Source organism: Phaseolus vulgaris, chromosome 9, assembly GCF_051622355.1.
Source record: "Phaseolus vulgaris cultivar YP4 chromosome 9, ASM5162235v1, whole genome shotgun sequence".
In the NCBI taxonomy this organism is placed as follows: Eukaryota; Viridiplantae; Streptophyta; class Magnoliopsida; order Fabales; family Fabaceae; genus Phaseolus; species Phaseolus vulgaris.
Window position 1 is genome coordinate 24,662,332 of NC_143506.1, and position 20,981 is coordinate 24,683,312.

The following is a 20,981-nucleotide window of genomic DNA, read 5'->3' on the forward strand; positions in this document are numbered from 1 at the left end:
TTTAATTGAAAATTATAAAAATTTAGTAAAAATTTAATTAAAAATACACAAATTTATGTGAAGCTTAAAATTTAACTAAATTTATAAAAAAAATAAAAATTTAAACCTTATAATATTAATAATGGTGTTGATCTTGGATTTCTTTGGTTATGTAAATATTTTATGATAAGACTTTGATAAATCAACAAAAAGAGAGGATTATATTAATATTTTTTAGACAAGTAAGATTCTTTTATATTTTTTAATATGATAATGTTGAAGTGCGCAAAGATATTGTGGTCACTGGAACTGAAAGATGAATCAAAGTATGAAACGGCACAAATCTTACAAAAGCATATATCTTCACCATGTCCACCTGCACTGCACAAGAACAACTTCATCTCCTCGAAAATGACTCATACCAATATTACTTTTATTTTTCCAATATATTCCACCAAATCAAACAAGATTACAAATCTCCAACATTCTTACATTATTCCTACCTTTCCACCAAACTCTTCTGTTATACATCTTTTCAAGTATATTTCATAATGTTCATTCTTATTATATTCTAAAGTGTTGATTTGTTGAGAATTATATCTCAAATTATAATTGAAAATTAAAAGAAAAAATATTTTTTTCGCTCAAACGTGAATCAGTAAAGAGATGGAGTATTTTTGAAATTATATTATATCATATTCATTGTAAATTGTATCGTATCATAATTATAAACTATCATATTAAAAAAAATTATTTAATTATTTTAAAAAAATTATTTAATTCATTCATTATTGAGAAAAAAAATCAATTATTATACTTCATCCATAGACTGTGCTAAGCAAAACAAAGTATCCAGCTATTTAAATTGATATTTAATCCACAATTATCATATTTAAATGTCTTTATCAACTAATGTCATGCACTAGTTTTAATATTTCAAACACTCGGGTTGATTCTTTCGAGGGAAATAAAAAAAATTATAATTTTTTATATATATTATTCATCTTACCTATTTCTTCTATATTTAATATGTGATTTTACCCTTCAAATCTAACACGTACTATTAAATTTTATAAAATGTACCGATATATGTTTTAAAGCAAAGTATTAATATGTATGTATTATATTATATTATATTATATCAAAATTTATTTATAAAGTAATAAAAGTATTGTTAATGCATAATTGTTTAATAAAACTTATTTTTTCTTAAAAAATAATAAAACTCGTCCTTAATGTCAAATCTTAAGACCTAAACTTGTGAAACTTAACTTAAAAGCCGGGGTTACTTGGATTTTAATTTTCCTCCTTGAATTTGTAGTACGCATGCATGTAAAAGTATGAACCATTCCGTGTACTTCACATTGTTCCAACATTTTTATTTTGTACAAACTCAACGAATATAAAATGAGTTTTATTATTAAGAGATTAGTTTTAAGTTCAGTTTAATAAGATTTGTAAACAAAGTATGATAAAATATTTTTATTTTTAATTGATTAGAATCTTTAACACATCTTTTAAGTTGAATCTGTCAATTATAAATAATTTCTTAGTTCCTAATTATATATATATAAAAAAATTCTTGATGGTCTTCATGTTATTTATGGGAATACTTATAAAAGAGAAAAAGAAAAAGAAAATCATAACCTAAATATTGCTTATAAGTCTAAAATTAACATATGCATAAATTAATTTTATAGATTTTTTTTATATAATTTCATTAAATTTTGTTTTTTAATTTATAAAGAAGTACATTTATATTTTTCTTCTTTTTCTCTTTTATAAATGTTTACGGGAAAATTTATTCAAATAAACCTTAAAATAAATGAAATTTCAATAGAAGGGGATAAAAATAGAAAAAAAAATAGAAAAAAATAAATATATATATATAATCATCTCCATAATCTTGATTAACATGTTAGTCAATATTGAAATATTAAATACTTTGCATCTCATCACAGTTATTTAATTTTATTTGTAGTTACCATTATAATATGGATTTTTATTTTTTTAATGAAACCTTGAGATATTTCCATAAATTTCCAATTGGGATAAATCCTCTATCTCAATTTTGGATGCACTCAAAGCTCTTCACTTCCTTCATTTATGATATGTTCTGTGAGGAGGATCAGTGCCTGAAATATAAAGTTTTAATAATTAATATGGTCTAATATTAAAAAACAGTTATGTTAGCTATTTATCATTAATGAACTTTACTTTGTATTATTCCAAGTCAATTTTGATGTGCACATTTTACTTGTTTATTAAGCAAGTGGTTCAAGATTTAAATTAGGAGAGGGGTATTTATCACATTTGAATAAGACTTGCAACTTTTTTTAAGTTTTAATATTGATATATACTTTGTTTAATTTTTAAATGAATATTTACTCACCTTGTACTTTTTAATAAATAACGTTTATCTCTTTTATATTTTAAAGAAAGTGACATTCATTTGTATCGATTTATTAAAATAAAATTTTTAAAAAAATATATGAACATTTAAGAAAGTGACATTCATTTTTATCGATTTATTAAAATAAAATTTAAAAACATATCAACATTTACGGTTTAAAATCTAAAGATCGCATAACTTTTTTATATGAAAAAAATTAATAATTTAATTGTAGGGAAATTACACTTATTTATAATGTCTTCTTAAATTATTATTTTTATTAATAGAATAAATAGATGTGGTATCCCAATCCTATTACACAAACAAAAACAGTTGTGTATATGCATAATCCTTAATAAAGACCCCAAAACATATTATAATAATTACTCCAAAACATATTATAATAATCACTCACAAAAAAAATTACCCTCACCAACATCCACCCTACACAAGAGAACTTGTCGAGTTGTATGACTGACAACAAACAAAATCCTACCCATATACATAACATTCCAACAGCAAAAGCAAGGGGGGAAATTGGGAAAAAGATCTTAACAAGAATTAAGATTTAGCATGCATCATGGTTGTTGCACCTAAACAAGATAAACAGACATGTTTGAGAAGTTCCCATCAAAAGTTGTCCTATAAACCAGTTTCTCAAAGAAATTAGTGTACTTAGAAAGGTCTCCAAGTTGTGAAATTTTAATAGAGGTTTCAGACTTTGCTTTAACTGCATCATGGTTGTTGAACCAGAGGTTAAGCTTGCCATCACTTTGATTCAACCAAAACCTACCCACACTAGGATACCATAGAGCCAAGGTATCTCTACCCCAAGTCCAACTGTGACACCAACTTAAAAAAACACGTGCAAACAACAACAATAATTATTGCATATCCGCGTGTAAGGTTTCCTAGAGACAGCACCATCAATTTCCTAGAGGCAGCCATCAACTGCTATGTTAAAACCCTACTTGGCTAAAGTGGTCTTAGCTACAAGCATATTCTGCTATGCTTCAACGCACTCCTATAAAACAGACAAACACATATCATTCGCAATCATAATATAGAGATCAAGATATATCATAGTAGCCAAAAAGACACAGACAAAACGAAAAAAGGGATATCATTCATTACAGGTTATCTAAGTTGCACTTACAACTTAACAATATGCTTTCAAGCACAAAATAGAGTTCATAACCCAATCAGAATAAGCAAAATTAAATGCATGTAACTTTGTTTTCATCCACAATCAAGTCTTAAGTTAAGCCATGAGAAAATTTTCTACATCATTCACCTTCACTTGTTTAAATAAAACTCTATTGCTATGATCCCAAATACTCCAACTAACTGCAACCCAAAGACCTTTACAAAGCAAAATTTTGTTTTTATTAACATGAAGCAGATTAAATTGTTCCACACCTTGTTTGCAATCTTATATCCTACAAATATGTTTCACAAATTCATCCAATAACTGGCAAATAGGACATATAGATGTTCTTACATTTACATTTTTTCTTACTAGGTTCACTCTAGTGGAAATTCTACTAAAGAGAACCTCCAAAACAAGGGTTAGAATGCTAGAGAGTGCTTTGACAAGCCACAAGTAACCTATGAAAACATTTATTCTAATACTTAGAAATCAAACCCAAGTTTTTTCTTTTCAAGAACTTTTTTCACTACAAGAAAATCATTAAAGAGAAACCAATTTTAGAAACAAAAAATAATTAGTTGTTATATTGAATAAATTAGATATTATTTTAGAAACTAAAAAAATTATTGATATCTAAATTAGTTTCTAAATTGGTATTTAATTAGCTACCAAGGTTTTTAGCCACCAACTTTAGAATCTAAATAATTGTAGATAATTAGATACCAATTTAGAAATTAATTTAGATATCAATAAATTTTTTAGTATCTAAAATAATATCTAGTTTAATCAATATAATAACTAATTATTTTTTATTTTTAAAATTAATTTTATTTAATAATTTTCTAATAACTTTTGTCTATGCATTGTTCTCGGAAAGGTAGACTCGTCAAGAATAGTAAAATAAAAATTAACATCTAACATAAAACTCAAATATTTTTTGACAGATTTAAGTGTGTTGCTATATGAATACACCCTTGCCGCTTTAAAAAACTTAAGACATAATACTCCTGAATTTTAAATGGAATCTGCACAATCACTATAACACCATAGTTAAAAAATAGTGACTCAACGGTTTTTAAATGGCCATCAATAGAGTTGTTATTAAAAAATAATATTTAATGACGATTCAAACCATTGTCATATAAGCACATAACGATGATAATTAATTAGAAAAACTGTCTTGATTATAAGCCCTTTTTTACATTAGCATCCAATTAAATTGCATTTAGGGTTTTTGGTAAACTGAACTTGGTTTCAGGCTTTGAAGTTTAGAGTAATGTTAAAATCCTAGATCCACGTACTATAGATAATAAAAGACTAATCTTAAATATTAATAATAATTAATTACTATATTAACTAAATTAAAAAAATTATTAATATTTAAAATAGTTTTATTATTAATAAATTCTTTTTTTAAATTAATAACGGAGACCAGAGAAACGTCTGAATATAAAGAATTTGACAACATAGCTATGAGGCTCAAACACTTCTTTTAAATGATGTATATGTGTCGACACTCCTAGGACACTTATCAGTGGAGTGTTCAATTCAAACAATATTTGTTGGATTTTTCTAACATGGTTCTAACACAATTTTAAAAAATATAAATACAATAATTTTCTAAAAACTCAAATTTATTGTATAAATTTTTATTATGATTATAAAAATAAAGAACAAATTCTTTTGTATCCGTTATGAAAAATATCTTCATATTCTGAAAAGAATCTCAAACATACTTTTACACATAAATATTTATTTTCAGTTTATATAATTTAAAATTATATAATATATAAATTTATATCTTAATATTTTATATTTTAGAAATTATACGTATTTTAATTTCCGTGTCATATTCGTGTGATACGTAGCAATATTCACATTCACGTCAAACTACGAATCAATCTCCTTTTTTATTTGAATTAGATCGTGGTTACAAATCATGTAACAGAACTTTGCAGAGTTTAGGTATATTTCATAAAAATAAAAAAAAATAAAAATTTATGACTACAGTTTTGTTGCTTGTGATTGCGTGTCGTAGCATTAGTCAAACAAAGAAATATTAATTTGGTGCTACTTCTAGGTCTCCAACACACACAACGCCAAATACAGAAGGTAATAAAAAAAAACATAAATGGTTTAATGTAGTAATTATTTTAAGAAAATAAACTGCAGGAACAAAAAAAAATAAAAAAAATAGAAATAGTTGGTGATTAAAGTATGAAAGAGAAATTGCCGGACATCCGTACTGTACAGATAATGATGAAGAAGACAATGTTTGACTCCTAAGACCTTAACTGTGGAGTGTTGCGCAATAGTGTCAGTGCTACAACTTTTTATCTTTTTGGTGGGACGACTTTTATCATGTGCTAAACCTGCTTTATACAATTTAAAAAAAAAATGGTATTGGGTATTAACGTGTTTTTTAAAATTAGAAGAAAAAACTAAAAATGATAGAAAATAGTTGATTTGAAATTATTATAGTAATGTATGTGCGTTATGACCATTAACCTCTTGTCTTCTTACTACTAAGCTTTGTCTTAATCTGATTTAACACGTCAGAGTAGCACAAGTAGAACTTTAAAAACCTGTAAAAGAAGAAGGAAGAGAAGAAAAGATAATGTTGGCATGGTGGTTTGTTTGAAAAAGAGAAAGTGAGAGTAACCGATAACCCACGACGAAATCACCATAGGCTGTGATGAAAGTAATAAGGCGATCACAATAATTAAAAAGTGCAAAAGATGAAAAGTTATTATACTATGATATCATATCCTATGATGGTATTTACGTAGGCTCCTAACTCTCTCTCACCAGGACCACGGTCACTTCCTTCCATTTTTTTTAATAAATAATTATAGACTGAATTTTTTTTTAAAAAATATATTAAATTTATGCATTTTTTTATTTTTCTACAAAATATTTCAATATTTTTATAAAGTATAGTCACTGTCAAATTCATGCAGCGAAAAGAGTTACATGACTGTCAAAATCAAGTCCGAATTAAAAATGGTAGAGAAAAAAAAAGAAAAAAAAGAGTGGTCGGCATATGTTCATAAAAAATATAAATACAGGGAGAATTGAGATCTTGATTCCAGAGTTAGATCTTGTTAAATAGTGACAGAGAAGGAGAGATTATGGATGAAGCTTTGAATGGTGATCTAATTTCTATCCTCTAAGAGTTCCTCAGTATGTGGGACAAAAAAAATGTATTATTAATTTAGTTTATTTATCCATTTAGTTTTATCTCGCATAATTTGTAGTTTACGTAGTGGGGTGGGGTGGATTTACCCACTAGTCCTCGTAAATAAAAATAATTATTATTTTATTTTTTGTGTAAAAAAAATATATATTTCACTCATCCATTATTGCAGTGTGATCGTTTTATTTTGTTTTAAAAGAATTGAATTTAATGTACTAAAAAAAATATTTTAATCATCTAAAAGATTATGGTGAATTTAGTTTTAAGTAAAGTCTTATATTTAAAATTTGTTAATAAAAAAATAATATAAAGAAGAGATTCCAATAAGATACTCGTTAAAAGATTGGTATCTTTATTAAAATATTTTGTAGCAAAATTTTGATAAGATACTCTGATACATTTACATACATATATAGGAAAAATAGATACAAAACAAAACTTAAATTATTTTAATCAAGCCTTCTAACAACCTTCATACTTGAATTCATATTTTTATCTTAATTAAATGAATTGAAACAATAAAATATTTTCAATAACAAAAATAAGTTTTTTTTATAATTAATAAATTTTTAATTTTTTAAAAAAATATTTTGCAAAACACTTACTTGATTGTCAAAGAGTTTTTTGCAAGTACACTTCCAACCAATACGAAATTTTTTTATCTAAAATAGGATGTTAATTGTTCGAACAATAACAAGTATTATCTAAAATTTATACAACAGAATCCAATAATATATTAAAAAAATTTAACTCTATCAATCCAACAATATGTTAATTCTTTATTACTACAAACTTTAAAATATTCAACCATTTTAACAAAATGTCTCACAATTGCAACAAAATCAATAATTTAATTTCAATATATATAATTTTATTCAATTTCTAACGTTGTCTATCTTTGTTTTCGTTTAGGTTAACCTCAGTTACCGATAAATGTTTCATATTTTAAGGAGCTCTGTTTTTTTTAATAAAAAAATAACTTAAGGATGTTTAAAGATTCTCTAGATTATTTGCAATGAGCTAAACATAACAATAAGAAAATCATTAAATAAAAATCCATTTTAGAAATTAAATATAATTAGTTGTTATAGTGACTAAATTAAGAATATTTTAAAGACAAAAAAATTATTGATTTCTAAATTAGTTTATATTATTGATAAATAGTTTTTAAATTGGTATCTAATTAGTTACCAAAGTTTTAACTATTAATTATTTAGATTTTAAATTTGGTAGAAAAATCTTGTAGTGAAATAAATACAATCATAAACTTAAACTAAGAGAGATCAATCTTATTTTCATTTAATTATACATGTGATAACCTTTGGACTACATGTAGTAAAAAAGAGAAAAAAAATTAAAAACCTAATTGAACACAAAAAAAAATTACCCTATCAAAATTCTCTTAAGCTAAGTCTACTCTTGGTTATCCCTTGTCTACTGGCTCCAAAATGAGAAAATAAAAAATGTAGTAAAACAAGTTTTAAAAAAATAGAAAATTTAGATTTAAAAGGAATAATAATTTTTTTTAGTTATTATATATAACTTAAAATACCATTATCATTCTTCATCAACTTTTTAAAAAATATATATCTATATATCTATATTATTTTCTTATTCTTCATTGCTATAAACACGAGTCAGCTTAAAAAAAATTGTGATTACGTAATAGTTTTTTAATCTTTTAGCAAACGAGTGTGAATGTTACTCTTTAAATGTAGCCCAAAAGATAAGTAATAAAGTCATGGATTTTGGTTATCATTAGTTGTTTTCATCATATTATAATTAATTCATTGTCCTTTTGTTGTTGTTAAAAGACAAGGTTATGTTTAATAGCTAAATAACCTCATACAATTACACAATTCAAGAAAACTTACATTTCATTTAAACTTAGCTTCATTCTAAATTAAAAAAGTGTTTCCAACACTACAACACAAATATTAAACAAAAATCAATCTTAGATAAAAAAAAAATAGTTAGTCATTGTATTAACTAAATTAAATATTATTTTAAAAACTCAAAATATTATTAGTATTTAATAATAAAATTTAATAAATTAATTTTTAAATTCATATCTAATTAGCTATTGAGATTTGTAATTTATATGTTAATTTAATTATTAAAAAAATAAATTTTCACTAAACATTTCATTAAATTAATACTAAATTTTCACTATAAGTGGATTTTTATTAAATACCATAATTATTTTTAAAAAACATAAAATGTATCATTGTCTAAAAAAATTAAAATTAAGATAACCAATTATACTTGTAATAAAAAACTGATTCAATCTAGTTCATTTAATTTTTTATAAATAAAGAAATATTACATAAGTCAATTCACCAAGTAAAACAAAAATAAAAATAAGTATTATTTGTTTTTTACAAAAAAAATAACATTAGAATATTGTAAAATTAAGTAAAGTTAAATTTTCGTCCAAAAAATTCTACTAGTTGTATTTATTTCACTACAAAAAAATCATTAAATAAAAATCAAGTGTAGGGACAAAAAATAATTAGTTACTATATTCGCTAAATTAGATATTACTTTAGAGATTAAGAAAATTATTGATATCTAAAGTAATTTCTATTGTTAATAAAATTTATAAACTAATTTATAAATTGGTATCTAATTAGATACTAAAGTTTTAGCTACCAACTTTAGAATCTAAATTAATTGGTAACTAATTAAATATCAATTTATAAACTAGTTTATAAATTTTATTAATAATAAAAATTAATTTAGATACCAATAATTTTTTTAATCTTTAGAATAGTATTTAATCTAGTTAATATAGAAACTTTTTTTTTTCTTCAAAAATTAGTTTTTATTTAATGTTTTTCTAAGAGTGGATTAAATTAAAAATTTAACAATATCAAATATTTCTATAAGTTGTCATATATTAATAATTTTTATTTTTGATAAATGATAGTAATAATGAGAAAATAATAAAATAGTATTAATAATGATAAGACTGATAAAAAAAACATATGATAGTATTTATTTACAATATAAATAATAACAAAAGAGAATATATTGTAACAAATTGTATTCTCTCTTTGTGTAATAGGGTTCATACTTTGAACAAGAAAAGAAACTAAAATGATTTTCTCATCTATGATAATCTGAATGTTCAAAACGTTTTTTTTTTCTCAAATAAAGAAGAATCATAATCAATTATCCCTTCTTTATTATCCCTTCTTTAGGAGTGTAGTTGCTCTCAAGGGTTACTTTGGATCTTTGAAAAAAAAAATCAGTATCAATTCTTTCTCTTCAAATAAACATCACTCATTATATATATTTTCAATTACTCAAGTGTATGTATAACGTAAGGGATGAAGAAATTTTCTCTCATTTGAAAAAAAAATATATTGAAACCATAATATCTTAATCAAGTGACATCTTTTTTTTAGAAAATTGACATTTAAATGTTTAAAATTCTATTTTGATATGAAAAAAAATGAATAATTTACACACTATCCATTTTGGTGATAAAATTGTATATATTAACAAATAAGTATAGAATGAATGATTTTGAAACAATAAAGTTTCATAATTTCCTTTAAGTTAATGAAATATAAAAATAACCTTGATATAGACAAAATATTAGTATGTGATAGGGTTTGTTACACATACATATTCTTTTGTGTTCTTTTTGGAGTCAGACAGTTGCTTAAATTTGTGGGATAAAAAGTGTTTAGTGTAGTTTGTTTTTAGGCTGATTACTTTTTTTGTCACTTCATTAAGTGTTAAAAGTCAATTTAATCTAGTAGTTTTAAAAAAAATCATCCTAAGTTTTTCTAAAAAGTATGCAATTTTGCTTTTGTTAAATTGACATGAACGACATTAAGTGATGATGATGTAACACACAGAGTGACACTATTATGCACACATGAACTATGTAGTTAGATACAAATGGGACACATCATGTATAAGGAATTTTCTGATGTGGAAAATCTCTCTTTTGGGTGAACTTTTAAGGAGAACAAAATTAGGGAAAGGAGATTAAGGTTGTACGGCAAGCAGTGATTGCAAGATTTTGAGTGTTGTATTAGGAATTTTGTGGTGTTCATTGCGGTGTTGTTGTTGGTGCGTTCGAGTGTTGCAGTTCGTGGTTAACTATTGTCTTTGTAAGATAAGTTATTCTTCATTTTCACTTTCATTGTTGTGGGATTGGTTGGATTAAGGCTTTATAGATTTAAGGTGGGAATGAAATGTTGTTCTTTTAGTACCATTGGGTTTTTTATATGCGGTTTATTATGTACTCTATTACTTTCAGGCTACTTTTAGAGTAAAATTAGGATTTAGGGTCCCACCATGTGCAAAAAATTGTTTTTTGTGGTCTACCATTTTCTTTTTTGTGTGTTATTTGAAGGATTACTTTGCAATTTATTTGATATTTGTGTGCATATCCATATTTGATTGGGATAGGTTTTATTATTTTTTTATGATGTATAAAGGATTTTTTGACGTTGTGGTCCACCATGGAGGAATTTTTTTAAATATTGGCAGTAAGATGTGTCGATGGTTAGACAACTACATGGTCATATGGCTCAAATATATGCAAATACTTTGAGATAGTAGGCATTTTGAAGGAAATGGGCTATTTAATGATTAAGGGGTTATAATATTCACGTGGTGGGTGTTGTGTGTTAGAAGATAAGTTGCACTTGTTGTTTGATGATAGTGATACAATTGATATGTTGAACATTGCAAACAAATATGGTGAAGTACATTTATTTGTAGTACACACTTTGTCATAGGCTCATCTTGTGGATGAATTTTTATAGAATATAGGGTTGAAAGTGGTAATGATAGAGGGGTTCAAAGCGAGCCTAACTATGACAATGATGGTGACGAGGGTGAGGGTGACGAGGGTTATGTTGAAGAGGATGATGGTGATGAGGGTGATGGTGATCAGTTTGATGCTAATGAGGGTGATAGTGAGAGGTTCATGGTGAAGATGCATATGTTAAGGAGGGATGAAGGTCAGGAGGGTCATGTTGATGAGGATCATGGTTAGGAAGTTGATGTTGAGGAGGCTTATGTTGTTGAAGAGGGTGATGCTGGAAAGGGTCATGCCAAGGTTAATGTTGAGCTTATGTTGTTGAGGAGGGTGATGCTATGGAGGGTCATGGTGAGGCTGATGTTGGCAACCTTGATGTTAAGTGTGATGATGGACTTAATGAGGGTGACTCAAAGAGTGTGGATGGTAATGATGACGTACACATGGGTTAGGAGGGTCAAGGTAATGAGAGTGAGGTTGATAACAACTTATTTCATGACTTATATAATGAGTTTTTGGAGGGTGAGTATGAGGCATATATTTTTCCTGAGAGTGAATATGTCATAAAGGATGTGGAGGATTATGATATTGGTCATGTGTGACACGATTCTTCATCGTTAAGGGAACCTGATGTTGAATTTGTGGAAGTTGAAGTTCAGAGTGAGGCTTAGAATGCAACTGGTGAGGGATTAATTGATGGGTTTGTTGAGGTTGAAAATGTTAATGGGGTGAGGACTACTTTAGAAAGGAAGAGGTAGATAAGTAAAGGAAATGTAAACAATCCCATGAAAGGTTATGAACCTAGTTTTGCAGATGATTAGAATCATTGGGTGATGATGATAACCCAACTGCAAATATACGTGTGAATGATAGAGGATTGTCAAATATCGAGTGAGAGTCAGAGGAATTGGACAGTGTGGAAGAAAGTGAAGAAGGTGATGATAGGTTAGGAAGTAACGGTGGTCAATTTCCATCTTTTACAATGTCCAAAAAGATGGCAGATTTCCCTTAGGATTTAGGTACCTATTTCACAAACAAGGAAACTTTCAAAGATACAATAAGAACATATATTGTCCAATATGGGAGAAATTTAAAAATCATCAAGAATGATAATAGGAGAGTTAGGGTTAAGTGTATTGGAGCCCAAGAAAAGTGTGACTGGTTTGCATATTGTGGCTACTTACCATCAACCAATTCTTGACAATTAAGGAAAACCAATGGCATTCGTAGTTGTATTAGACAATTCAAGGTAAATTTACAATGCTTATGCAAACCCCATCTATATAGCTACACAATAATGAAGATTGATATTGAGACATTCATGCACATCAGAGCAAAACTCTCACTCTCCTACAAAATAGCCTTTGAGAAACTCTTAATGTAGGAGGAAATAACCACCCAACATGCATAAAAGGAGAAAATCTCCCTGTAATGAAACCTAACCTAACTTATGTGTACATTCCATTTGTACCTAGCTACATAGTCCATGTATGCATAACAGCGCCACACTATGTGTCACATCATTACCACTTCACGTTGTTCACGCTAATTTAACAGAAGAAACTAAATTGCATACTTTAAAAAAACTTATGACAAAATTATTTTTTTAAAAAAACAACTAGATCAAATTCACTTTTGGCCCTTAATGTAGGAACCAAAAAGATAATTAATCCTTGTTTTTATCTCTATTTTTGAGGAAAATGTATTAGATAAATTCCATGTATGAATTGGGTGTTTTAGTTTTTATAAAGAAGGATTGTATTTTCTAAGGAGTAAGTATCAAAAGAAAAATTGGACTAACCTATCTATATCTAAAGGTTTGGACATTCCTTAGATGTCCCAATTATTTATTTCATTCTTTATTGATAAAAAAAAATAGTATGTGATGAAGTTAATAAAGAACATGATTATTTTAGGTATTGTAAATGATTATTTTAGGTATTGTAAATATGAAGTTAATTTTGTTTTTACAATAAGACATATATTACACAAATGAGGGCATGTTTATACATGAAAGAGTATACAATAACAAGGTATAATATAACATAATAGTATTAAATTTTGAGCTTAAAGAACATAGATTAATGAAAGGAAGGGGAGTGAGGGGAAAGGAAAAGCAAGAAAAAAGAGACTCACACTAACACTCATTCAGAAACCCCACTTCCCATTCACGAGTGATTCAAGCAAAACTGTGTCCCCATCTCAACCCAAGAGCTGTTTATTTATTCCTTCACTTTTTTTTTCTCATTGACCTCTCTACCCACTCTCCAAACCCCATCACACGTAAGTCTCCACTCCCCACTGCCCCACCCACCACCCTCATTCCGTATATCGTACATCCTACATAATACTACCATTTCTTTATAACCACAAATCATTCCCCTCCATCGCTATATATTATCCCTTCCTCCTCTGCTTTCTCCACTTCCACTCACTCTCTCTCTCTCTGTTTCTCTCTGTTTTCAATTTTCAATTTTCAATACCAATATCCCAACACAAGCAAGCATGCAGGAAGAGAAGAAGATGAAGGTGAAGAAAGGGTTCTTGGCTGTTCAAGTGGGTTTAGACGACGACGACCAACCTGGTTCCTCTCCTCAGAGATTTGTCATTCCTATCTCGTACCTTTACCACCCTCTCTTCAAGCGTCTTCTCGACAAAGCTCACGAGGTCTACGGCTACCACACCGATGGCCCCCTCAAGCTTCCCTGCTCCGTCGACGATTTTCTCCATCTCCGTTGGCTTATCGAGAAGGAGTCCTCTTCCCATCAACACCCCCCTAACCAAACCAACCATCGCCTTCCCCACGCTTTGCACTTCCACTCCTGTTGAGGCTTCTCCCCTTCTTCTTTTTCTTTCGCTGTTTCTGTTCATACACCATATAGCACTAGTGCAAGCTAATTAGTTAGGAATTCACTCCATCGCTCTGTGTTTTATTGTCCAGAGGGAAACTTAATTGAAACAACTCAGAGAAATTTATCTCTCTGTTTCGATCACTTCCGATTCTTTTGCTCTCTGTCACTTCTTCTTCTGGAGAAAATCTCCAGCAATATGAAACCTCTTCAAGAGTTCTGTAACGATAAACGTTGAAAAAATTATTAATAGAACTTATCAAAGCTGAATCTGTGAAATTTACTCTGATTTCTGCGTCGGTTGCAGAGGATATGGAAATATGTTGGAATTCTCCTTTAACTTTTTTCTTCCAATGTTTTCGGGTATGCTAATCATTGTTCCCGCTTGAAAATTGAAGAGTGAAGATGTGAAGGATCAACAAGTTGTAATACAAATGATTGATACATAGATTAACTCTTTTCATAAATTATTCGCATTATTCTTTTATAAATATTTATAAAAAAAAATAAGAAAACCACTATATATATACCTGGTAAAATAAAAGATATATGATGCACCACTATTTTAGAGAAACATTCGCTTTACAACTCTTTTTCTTAATTAAATATTGTATTATAATATAATAATTCGGATAAATATTCTTTAATAATGGTTAATGAATACATCCGCCTTACATTTTTTTAATAAAATAATAGTTTTTAAATTGTAGAATGAATGTAAAAAATGAGAGAAGAATGTCAATGTATAATTACTTAAATAATAATTATATATATAACTGTAAGGTAAATGTAGAAAAAATTATATAAAAATGAATCCTGATTTATTTAAAATTAGTTTAGTTTCTTCATAAAAGTAAATCATCAAAGTGTACCTTAAAAGAGGTTTTTTTTTTTTGTAACGAGTAAATTAGCTACTAGTTTAATTTACTAGTTTATAAATTAGTTTAATTGAAACATAAATGTTTGATAAAAAATTGAAAAATATTTATTTTAAAAGCTTTTAGTGTAAACTACAATTACTTTAGTTAACTTCTATTTGGCTTCTAGAGAAGTTAATTGTAAAAATAGATAAATTGATAAATAAATAAATAAATAATTTATAAAATAAAAAAAAAAATATTAATACTCGTTAGATCAACTCATTTAAATAAAATGATTCACCCAAATCAAAAAAAAATATACAAGTTTTAAAAAAATAGAAGTACTAAAAGATTTAATAAAAAAATCATTATTTAAAAAACCTAAAATTATAGTTACATAATAATATATTTTTTAGAAGCACAAGTTTATTTATATAGTTATATTTTTATACCATTTTACAAATTTAATTATAGTTACATTTTATTAACTAACTTACTAAACGTTTATATAATCTAATAAACTAGTTTATTATTTCGAAACTTATAAACAAAAAAAATTATTAACTATGATATCAACTAGTTTATCAATTAGTTTTCTCAAATATACCCCGATTCCATTAATAAAAACTAAAAGACAATTCATAATATTGTTAATTACATCATTTTGTTTGAAGTTGGTTAAGTTTAACATTGTCAAACTAAGAGTGAATAAACTAACTTCAAATTACTCCTAAAAGGATGATTCTGCAACTGACTTTGCTTTTTGGAACATTCACAACTCTTAACCGCTGCAACTGCTCACATCATGCTTTTCATTTTATTTGCTTGCTTTACCATGATGTTCTTAAGTAATAATAATAACCCTTTATTCTACATTTTTTAATCTATGCATTGTGGAAGAATATCCCCTAAAAATAATCTCATTTTAAAAAATTGTTTTAATCTATGCATATATGGAATAAAAAAAATAAAAGTGTAAAATATCACAATGAAAATACATAGTTATGGAGAATGGTGAAGATTTTATTTTATTAAATTGAAGCAGTTTAAATAAATAGGACTTTTTCAATTGAATGAAAATTACAACAATTTTTATTAAGTTAAATTAGTCTAATTTTTTAAATTAACAAATCAAAATATGTATTTGATTTAATTATTTATTTAACTTATGTGGTTATCATTTTTTGTATACACTTATATATTAATTTTTTTAATCGTAGTATTAATATAAATTATTCTTTATTGAAATCAATTGCTAATGTCATCGAGAATTTTGAACGAATATAAAATAAGTATTTACATATTAACTCATATTTAAAGTAATATTATTGAAATTTGAACACAACTTAAATAAAAAGATTATTTCAATGGGCAGCTACATTTATATATTAATTTTTTTTAATCATAGTATTAATATAAATTATTCTTCGTTGAAATCAATTACTAATGTCATGAGAATTTTGAACGAATGTAAAATAAGTATTTACCTACTAATTAATATTTAAAGTAATATTATTAAATTCAAATAAAAGATTATTTCAAGCCTTTCGAGCCTTTTATTTTTCGGTGATTCCTTTCTGCACCTATAGTTTTCATATGCATTTATATTTGGGTGATTAAAAGATCAATTTCTATCATCTTCACCCTTATGGTTGTTGTCCCCTCATCATCGTTATTTATTTGTTGTTGTCATCTTTGTCTATTTTGTCATGAATTATAAGAAATATATATTTGAATTGTGAATTATGTAATTGCATAAAAAGAATTTAGAGTGTGCAGTTTAGAAGATATTTTTGTGTTATAAAATCTAAACTTCAAAAAATTATTTCTAAATTGTATAATTTAATTTTTTTTATAAAAAATAATTTTTGAATTACACGATTCAAAAGTGAAATAAATTTATGAATTATATAATTCATTAATTTCAAAATATATAATCTAATAAGCTGTTTCATGTAAAAATATAATTTATAAATTGTGTAATCTAAATGTAAAAAAAATAAAATTGATTGTACAATTTAAAAGTCATTTTTATTTTTGAATGATAAAATTGATAAGTTTTTTTCATAAAAAAAAATGACTTAGCTATTACAAAATCCAGAAGGACAAAGTGAAGATTTTCATATATTTATGAAAGTGTTGAAAAAAATTATGGCAGTGAAAAAAGAAATCTCCTATTTTTCTCATCTTTCCAAATTTTTGTGTTTTGTCTTTAAGTCTTCCTTGGACATGGGCTGCATTGATATTGGGCTTTATGCGTACACCACGTCCAAAAGTTTGAAAGAGGGCTGCTTGTTCCTGCACCTCCATATATTATTGAGGAACCCCATGTAAAAAAAATAAATTAATCTCTTAAAATCCCATTTTCTGTATATTTTGGATTACATAATTCGAAAGTCAAATCCATAAGCAATTTAAAAAAATATATATTATGGACTACACAATCCACAAACTAATTTTGGATCCGAAAATAGCTTATGAATTATATAATCCAAAATATATTTAAAACAAATGGTATTTTAGATTACATAATCCAAAAATATTTTTTGGATTTGAGAGTAGTCTATGGATTATGTAATTTGGGTTTGAAAAAAAAACTTTCAGATTATATAATTCAGAATATAAACAACACTTTAATTTTCTTTTTAATTTTTTATATAGAAAGACATTTTTTAAAAAAAATAAAAATTATGAAGGCTGACAATAAGAAATAAATAAAAATTTTATATTAAAATATATATACAATAAAATTAAAAAAATAATAATAATTAAATGATAAATTATACTATTAAAACGTGTAGTGATACGGTCCGTACGATCAAAATCTTAATTCGGTACTCGGTCTAAATCGACCGATATGACCAAAATCATTATGTCTAAACAAGATTAACGAGACTAATCAGCGATCAAGCACTGGGTAATGCACTCTTAATCATGACCCAACTCCCTAATCTGGCCCAATAACAAAGAGTCCACAGTAATCATATAAATAGACACAAATTCCAAGAATCAGGTACGTTATCATACAGTACTAAAAACACCAAGTGTCGAATATCAAATTCTTACTTTAGCGTTGGAGTACCTTTTTGCAGGTATCATTCGAGACCGGAGCTAGCAAGGAGGAGGAATGGAGGAGCGAGTGTGAGAGTTCAGTTAGGAGGAAAGAGCAAAGTGTAGACCTACTGAGGAGTGGTTTAATCGTTCTCTTGGTCCCAACCTCGTTCGAGAACAATTGACGCCCACCATGGGGCTGAGAGAATTAGCGTATAGAAGAGAGTAGATGGTGTCAACCATAAGCATGGTGAACGAGAAGATGTATGATACTGAGCAAATGGCGTTATTGGTGTCTCTGTAGAGAGAGATTGTCGAGATGAAGAGAAGGAATGAGGAGACTAAATGGAAGAATGAGGATGAGATTTTGGCTCTTCGAAAGGAGAACGAAGAGATGAAGAGGAAGTTTGTGGAAGGGGGTCCATTTGTCGGGCCGACCAACCATGCTGGGAGGTCCTTCACCACTCCCACCGACCTTAGAATTGTCGATGAGCTGAAGGATAAGATCCACTCCAAGAGGCTAACTGCGAGTCCTATCTGAATAGGTCGATCCCTACGACCGGTACTCTGGACATGACCAACCGACATGCATTCATCGACTCTGTGATCGGAGTACCACTACCGAGTAGGTGGAAGAGCTTTAACAAGGACCGTTATGACTGACCCTAACGACCACATGGATGTGTGCACCACGCACATGAGCTTGTACACCTCAGACAATGCAGTCCTGTGCCGAGTGTTCCCCACCTCGTTGAAAGGAGGAGCTTTGATACAATTCAAGTAGCCAAGAAGATGACCAAAGACTCGATAGGCAATTCACATTGTGAATTATGTTTTACAACTTTTTTACAATTTTTATCATATAATGATACATAGTCAAATGATAATTTTTTGTTTGACAAAATCTAGGTTTAAATTTTTTTCCTTCTTAGGTTAATATATATTTAATAACATGCAATTTTAATAGGATAAGGAAAGAAGAAATTACTTAGAGATTTTTATACTGGCATGTCTAATAGTGCATACTACATATAGTTCTTAACCAATATATTGATTTATTATGTAGAGTAACATTGCAAGTTACAACACAAATATTATTTCGTCCTAGCCACTCCTAGCTAACATGTTCTAGTATTGTTTTGGAACTATCCACTCCTAACTAACTCACAAGTATTCTTTACACTATCAATTATGGCTAAAAAGCATAAGCGTTGTTTTGGAACGTACACTTCTCGCTAACCCACTAAGTATTCTTTAACAAATAACTACTCATGGTTAAGACAAATGTTTATCTAAGATGTGATAAAAAAAAGATCACAAGTTTCTCTCATTACAAATGGTAGCATCTTTCAACGTGTACAAAGTTTAAACTCTCTCTTCTAGTTTGTTAGACAAAACAATGTTCTTTACAAAGGCTTTAGGGAAGAAAAATATTTTAACAACATTTTGTCATTTTTAGCGATTCGAACCTGTTGCTCTTATTCTTAAAGGTTAACTTTATATAGACGTTAAAAAAAAAGGTTGTGGAAAATGTTTTTCTAACTATTGAGAAGCTTCAATTCGTTAGAATGTCTTTTTTGCATTTGAGCATGTTGATCATAGAGGATGCATTAAATGCGCTCCATGCATGCATTAAATGATTTTCTCCTTTTGAAACAACATTCTAATAGATAGAAAAACTTATTAGTCATTGGTTAGAGTGCCTTTACTCAAAGTTGTCTAAAGGACATGACCGTATAAGGTAAATAGTATTTTCTAATATTGACAACGCAAGTGTTAAGGAGTTGTTGAAGTACACCAACTTTAGCTCATGTTGCAGAAGATCGTTCATGTGCCATATGCTTTCATGAATGTTCTTGACAGATGAGGAAAAAACATTTTCCACAACATAAAATAAGTATAAAATATTTTCGTGAAGTATAGTATTAACATAATATTAAATGTGTATTATTTGAGTAAACAATGTTTATCAACTAAAAAAGACTATGTATTTCTATGAGATGAAACACTTCTAGATTATATAATCCATTATAAAGAAAAATCTTTTGTTCTACCAAGTCTAATATTATTTTATGCTTTATTGTTTAGTAATGCTTAATCAAAATCTAATGGTTAAAATTTTTTCTCAATAATATTATTTTCCTGGATTTTCATTTGTCAGGGCTAGCCCACAATTTACTACATAATAAAACAAATTTGAATGAAGAAAAAATTATTCCTCACAAACTATTGAATTGTTATAGAAAACTTTTTGATTTGTCACATTTTATTTAGATTTATAACTTTAAGTATACATATGTATTGAAATTTATACAGAAAAACTTATTATTATGATAAAATGTAATGTGAAAATATTTTTATGTACATATGCATATAATATATTATTAGTTAATATAATATATAATGAGTATTATATATAAAATGTTTTGAAAAAACGTACAAATATTAGTTTTTTATGGATAATAATATATAGTGACGTGAAAAAACGATTAAGAAAAATTTGGTTGTAAAAATAAAATTTTAAAAAAATTCTAATAATTTTTTAACATCCGTTGGTTTAATAATTTTCACTAATCTAATAAGATAAAACTTTGTATGAGTTAAAATATAATATAAAATCTTACCTATGATAACTATTTAAAATTTTTAAATTGCTACAAATTAAAAAAAAACTGAGGATCGAATTAAATTTTTAAAAATAAATAATGAAACTGAAACTCG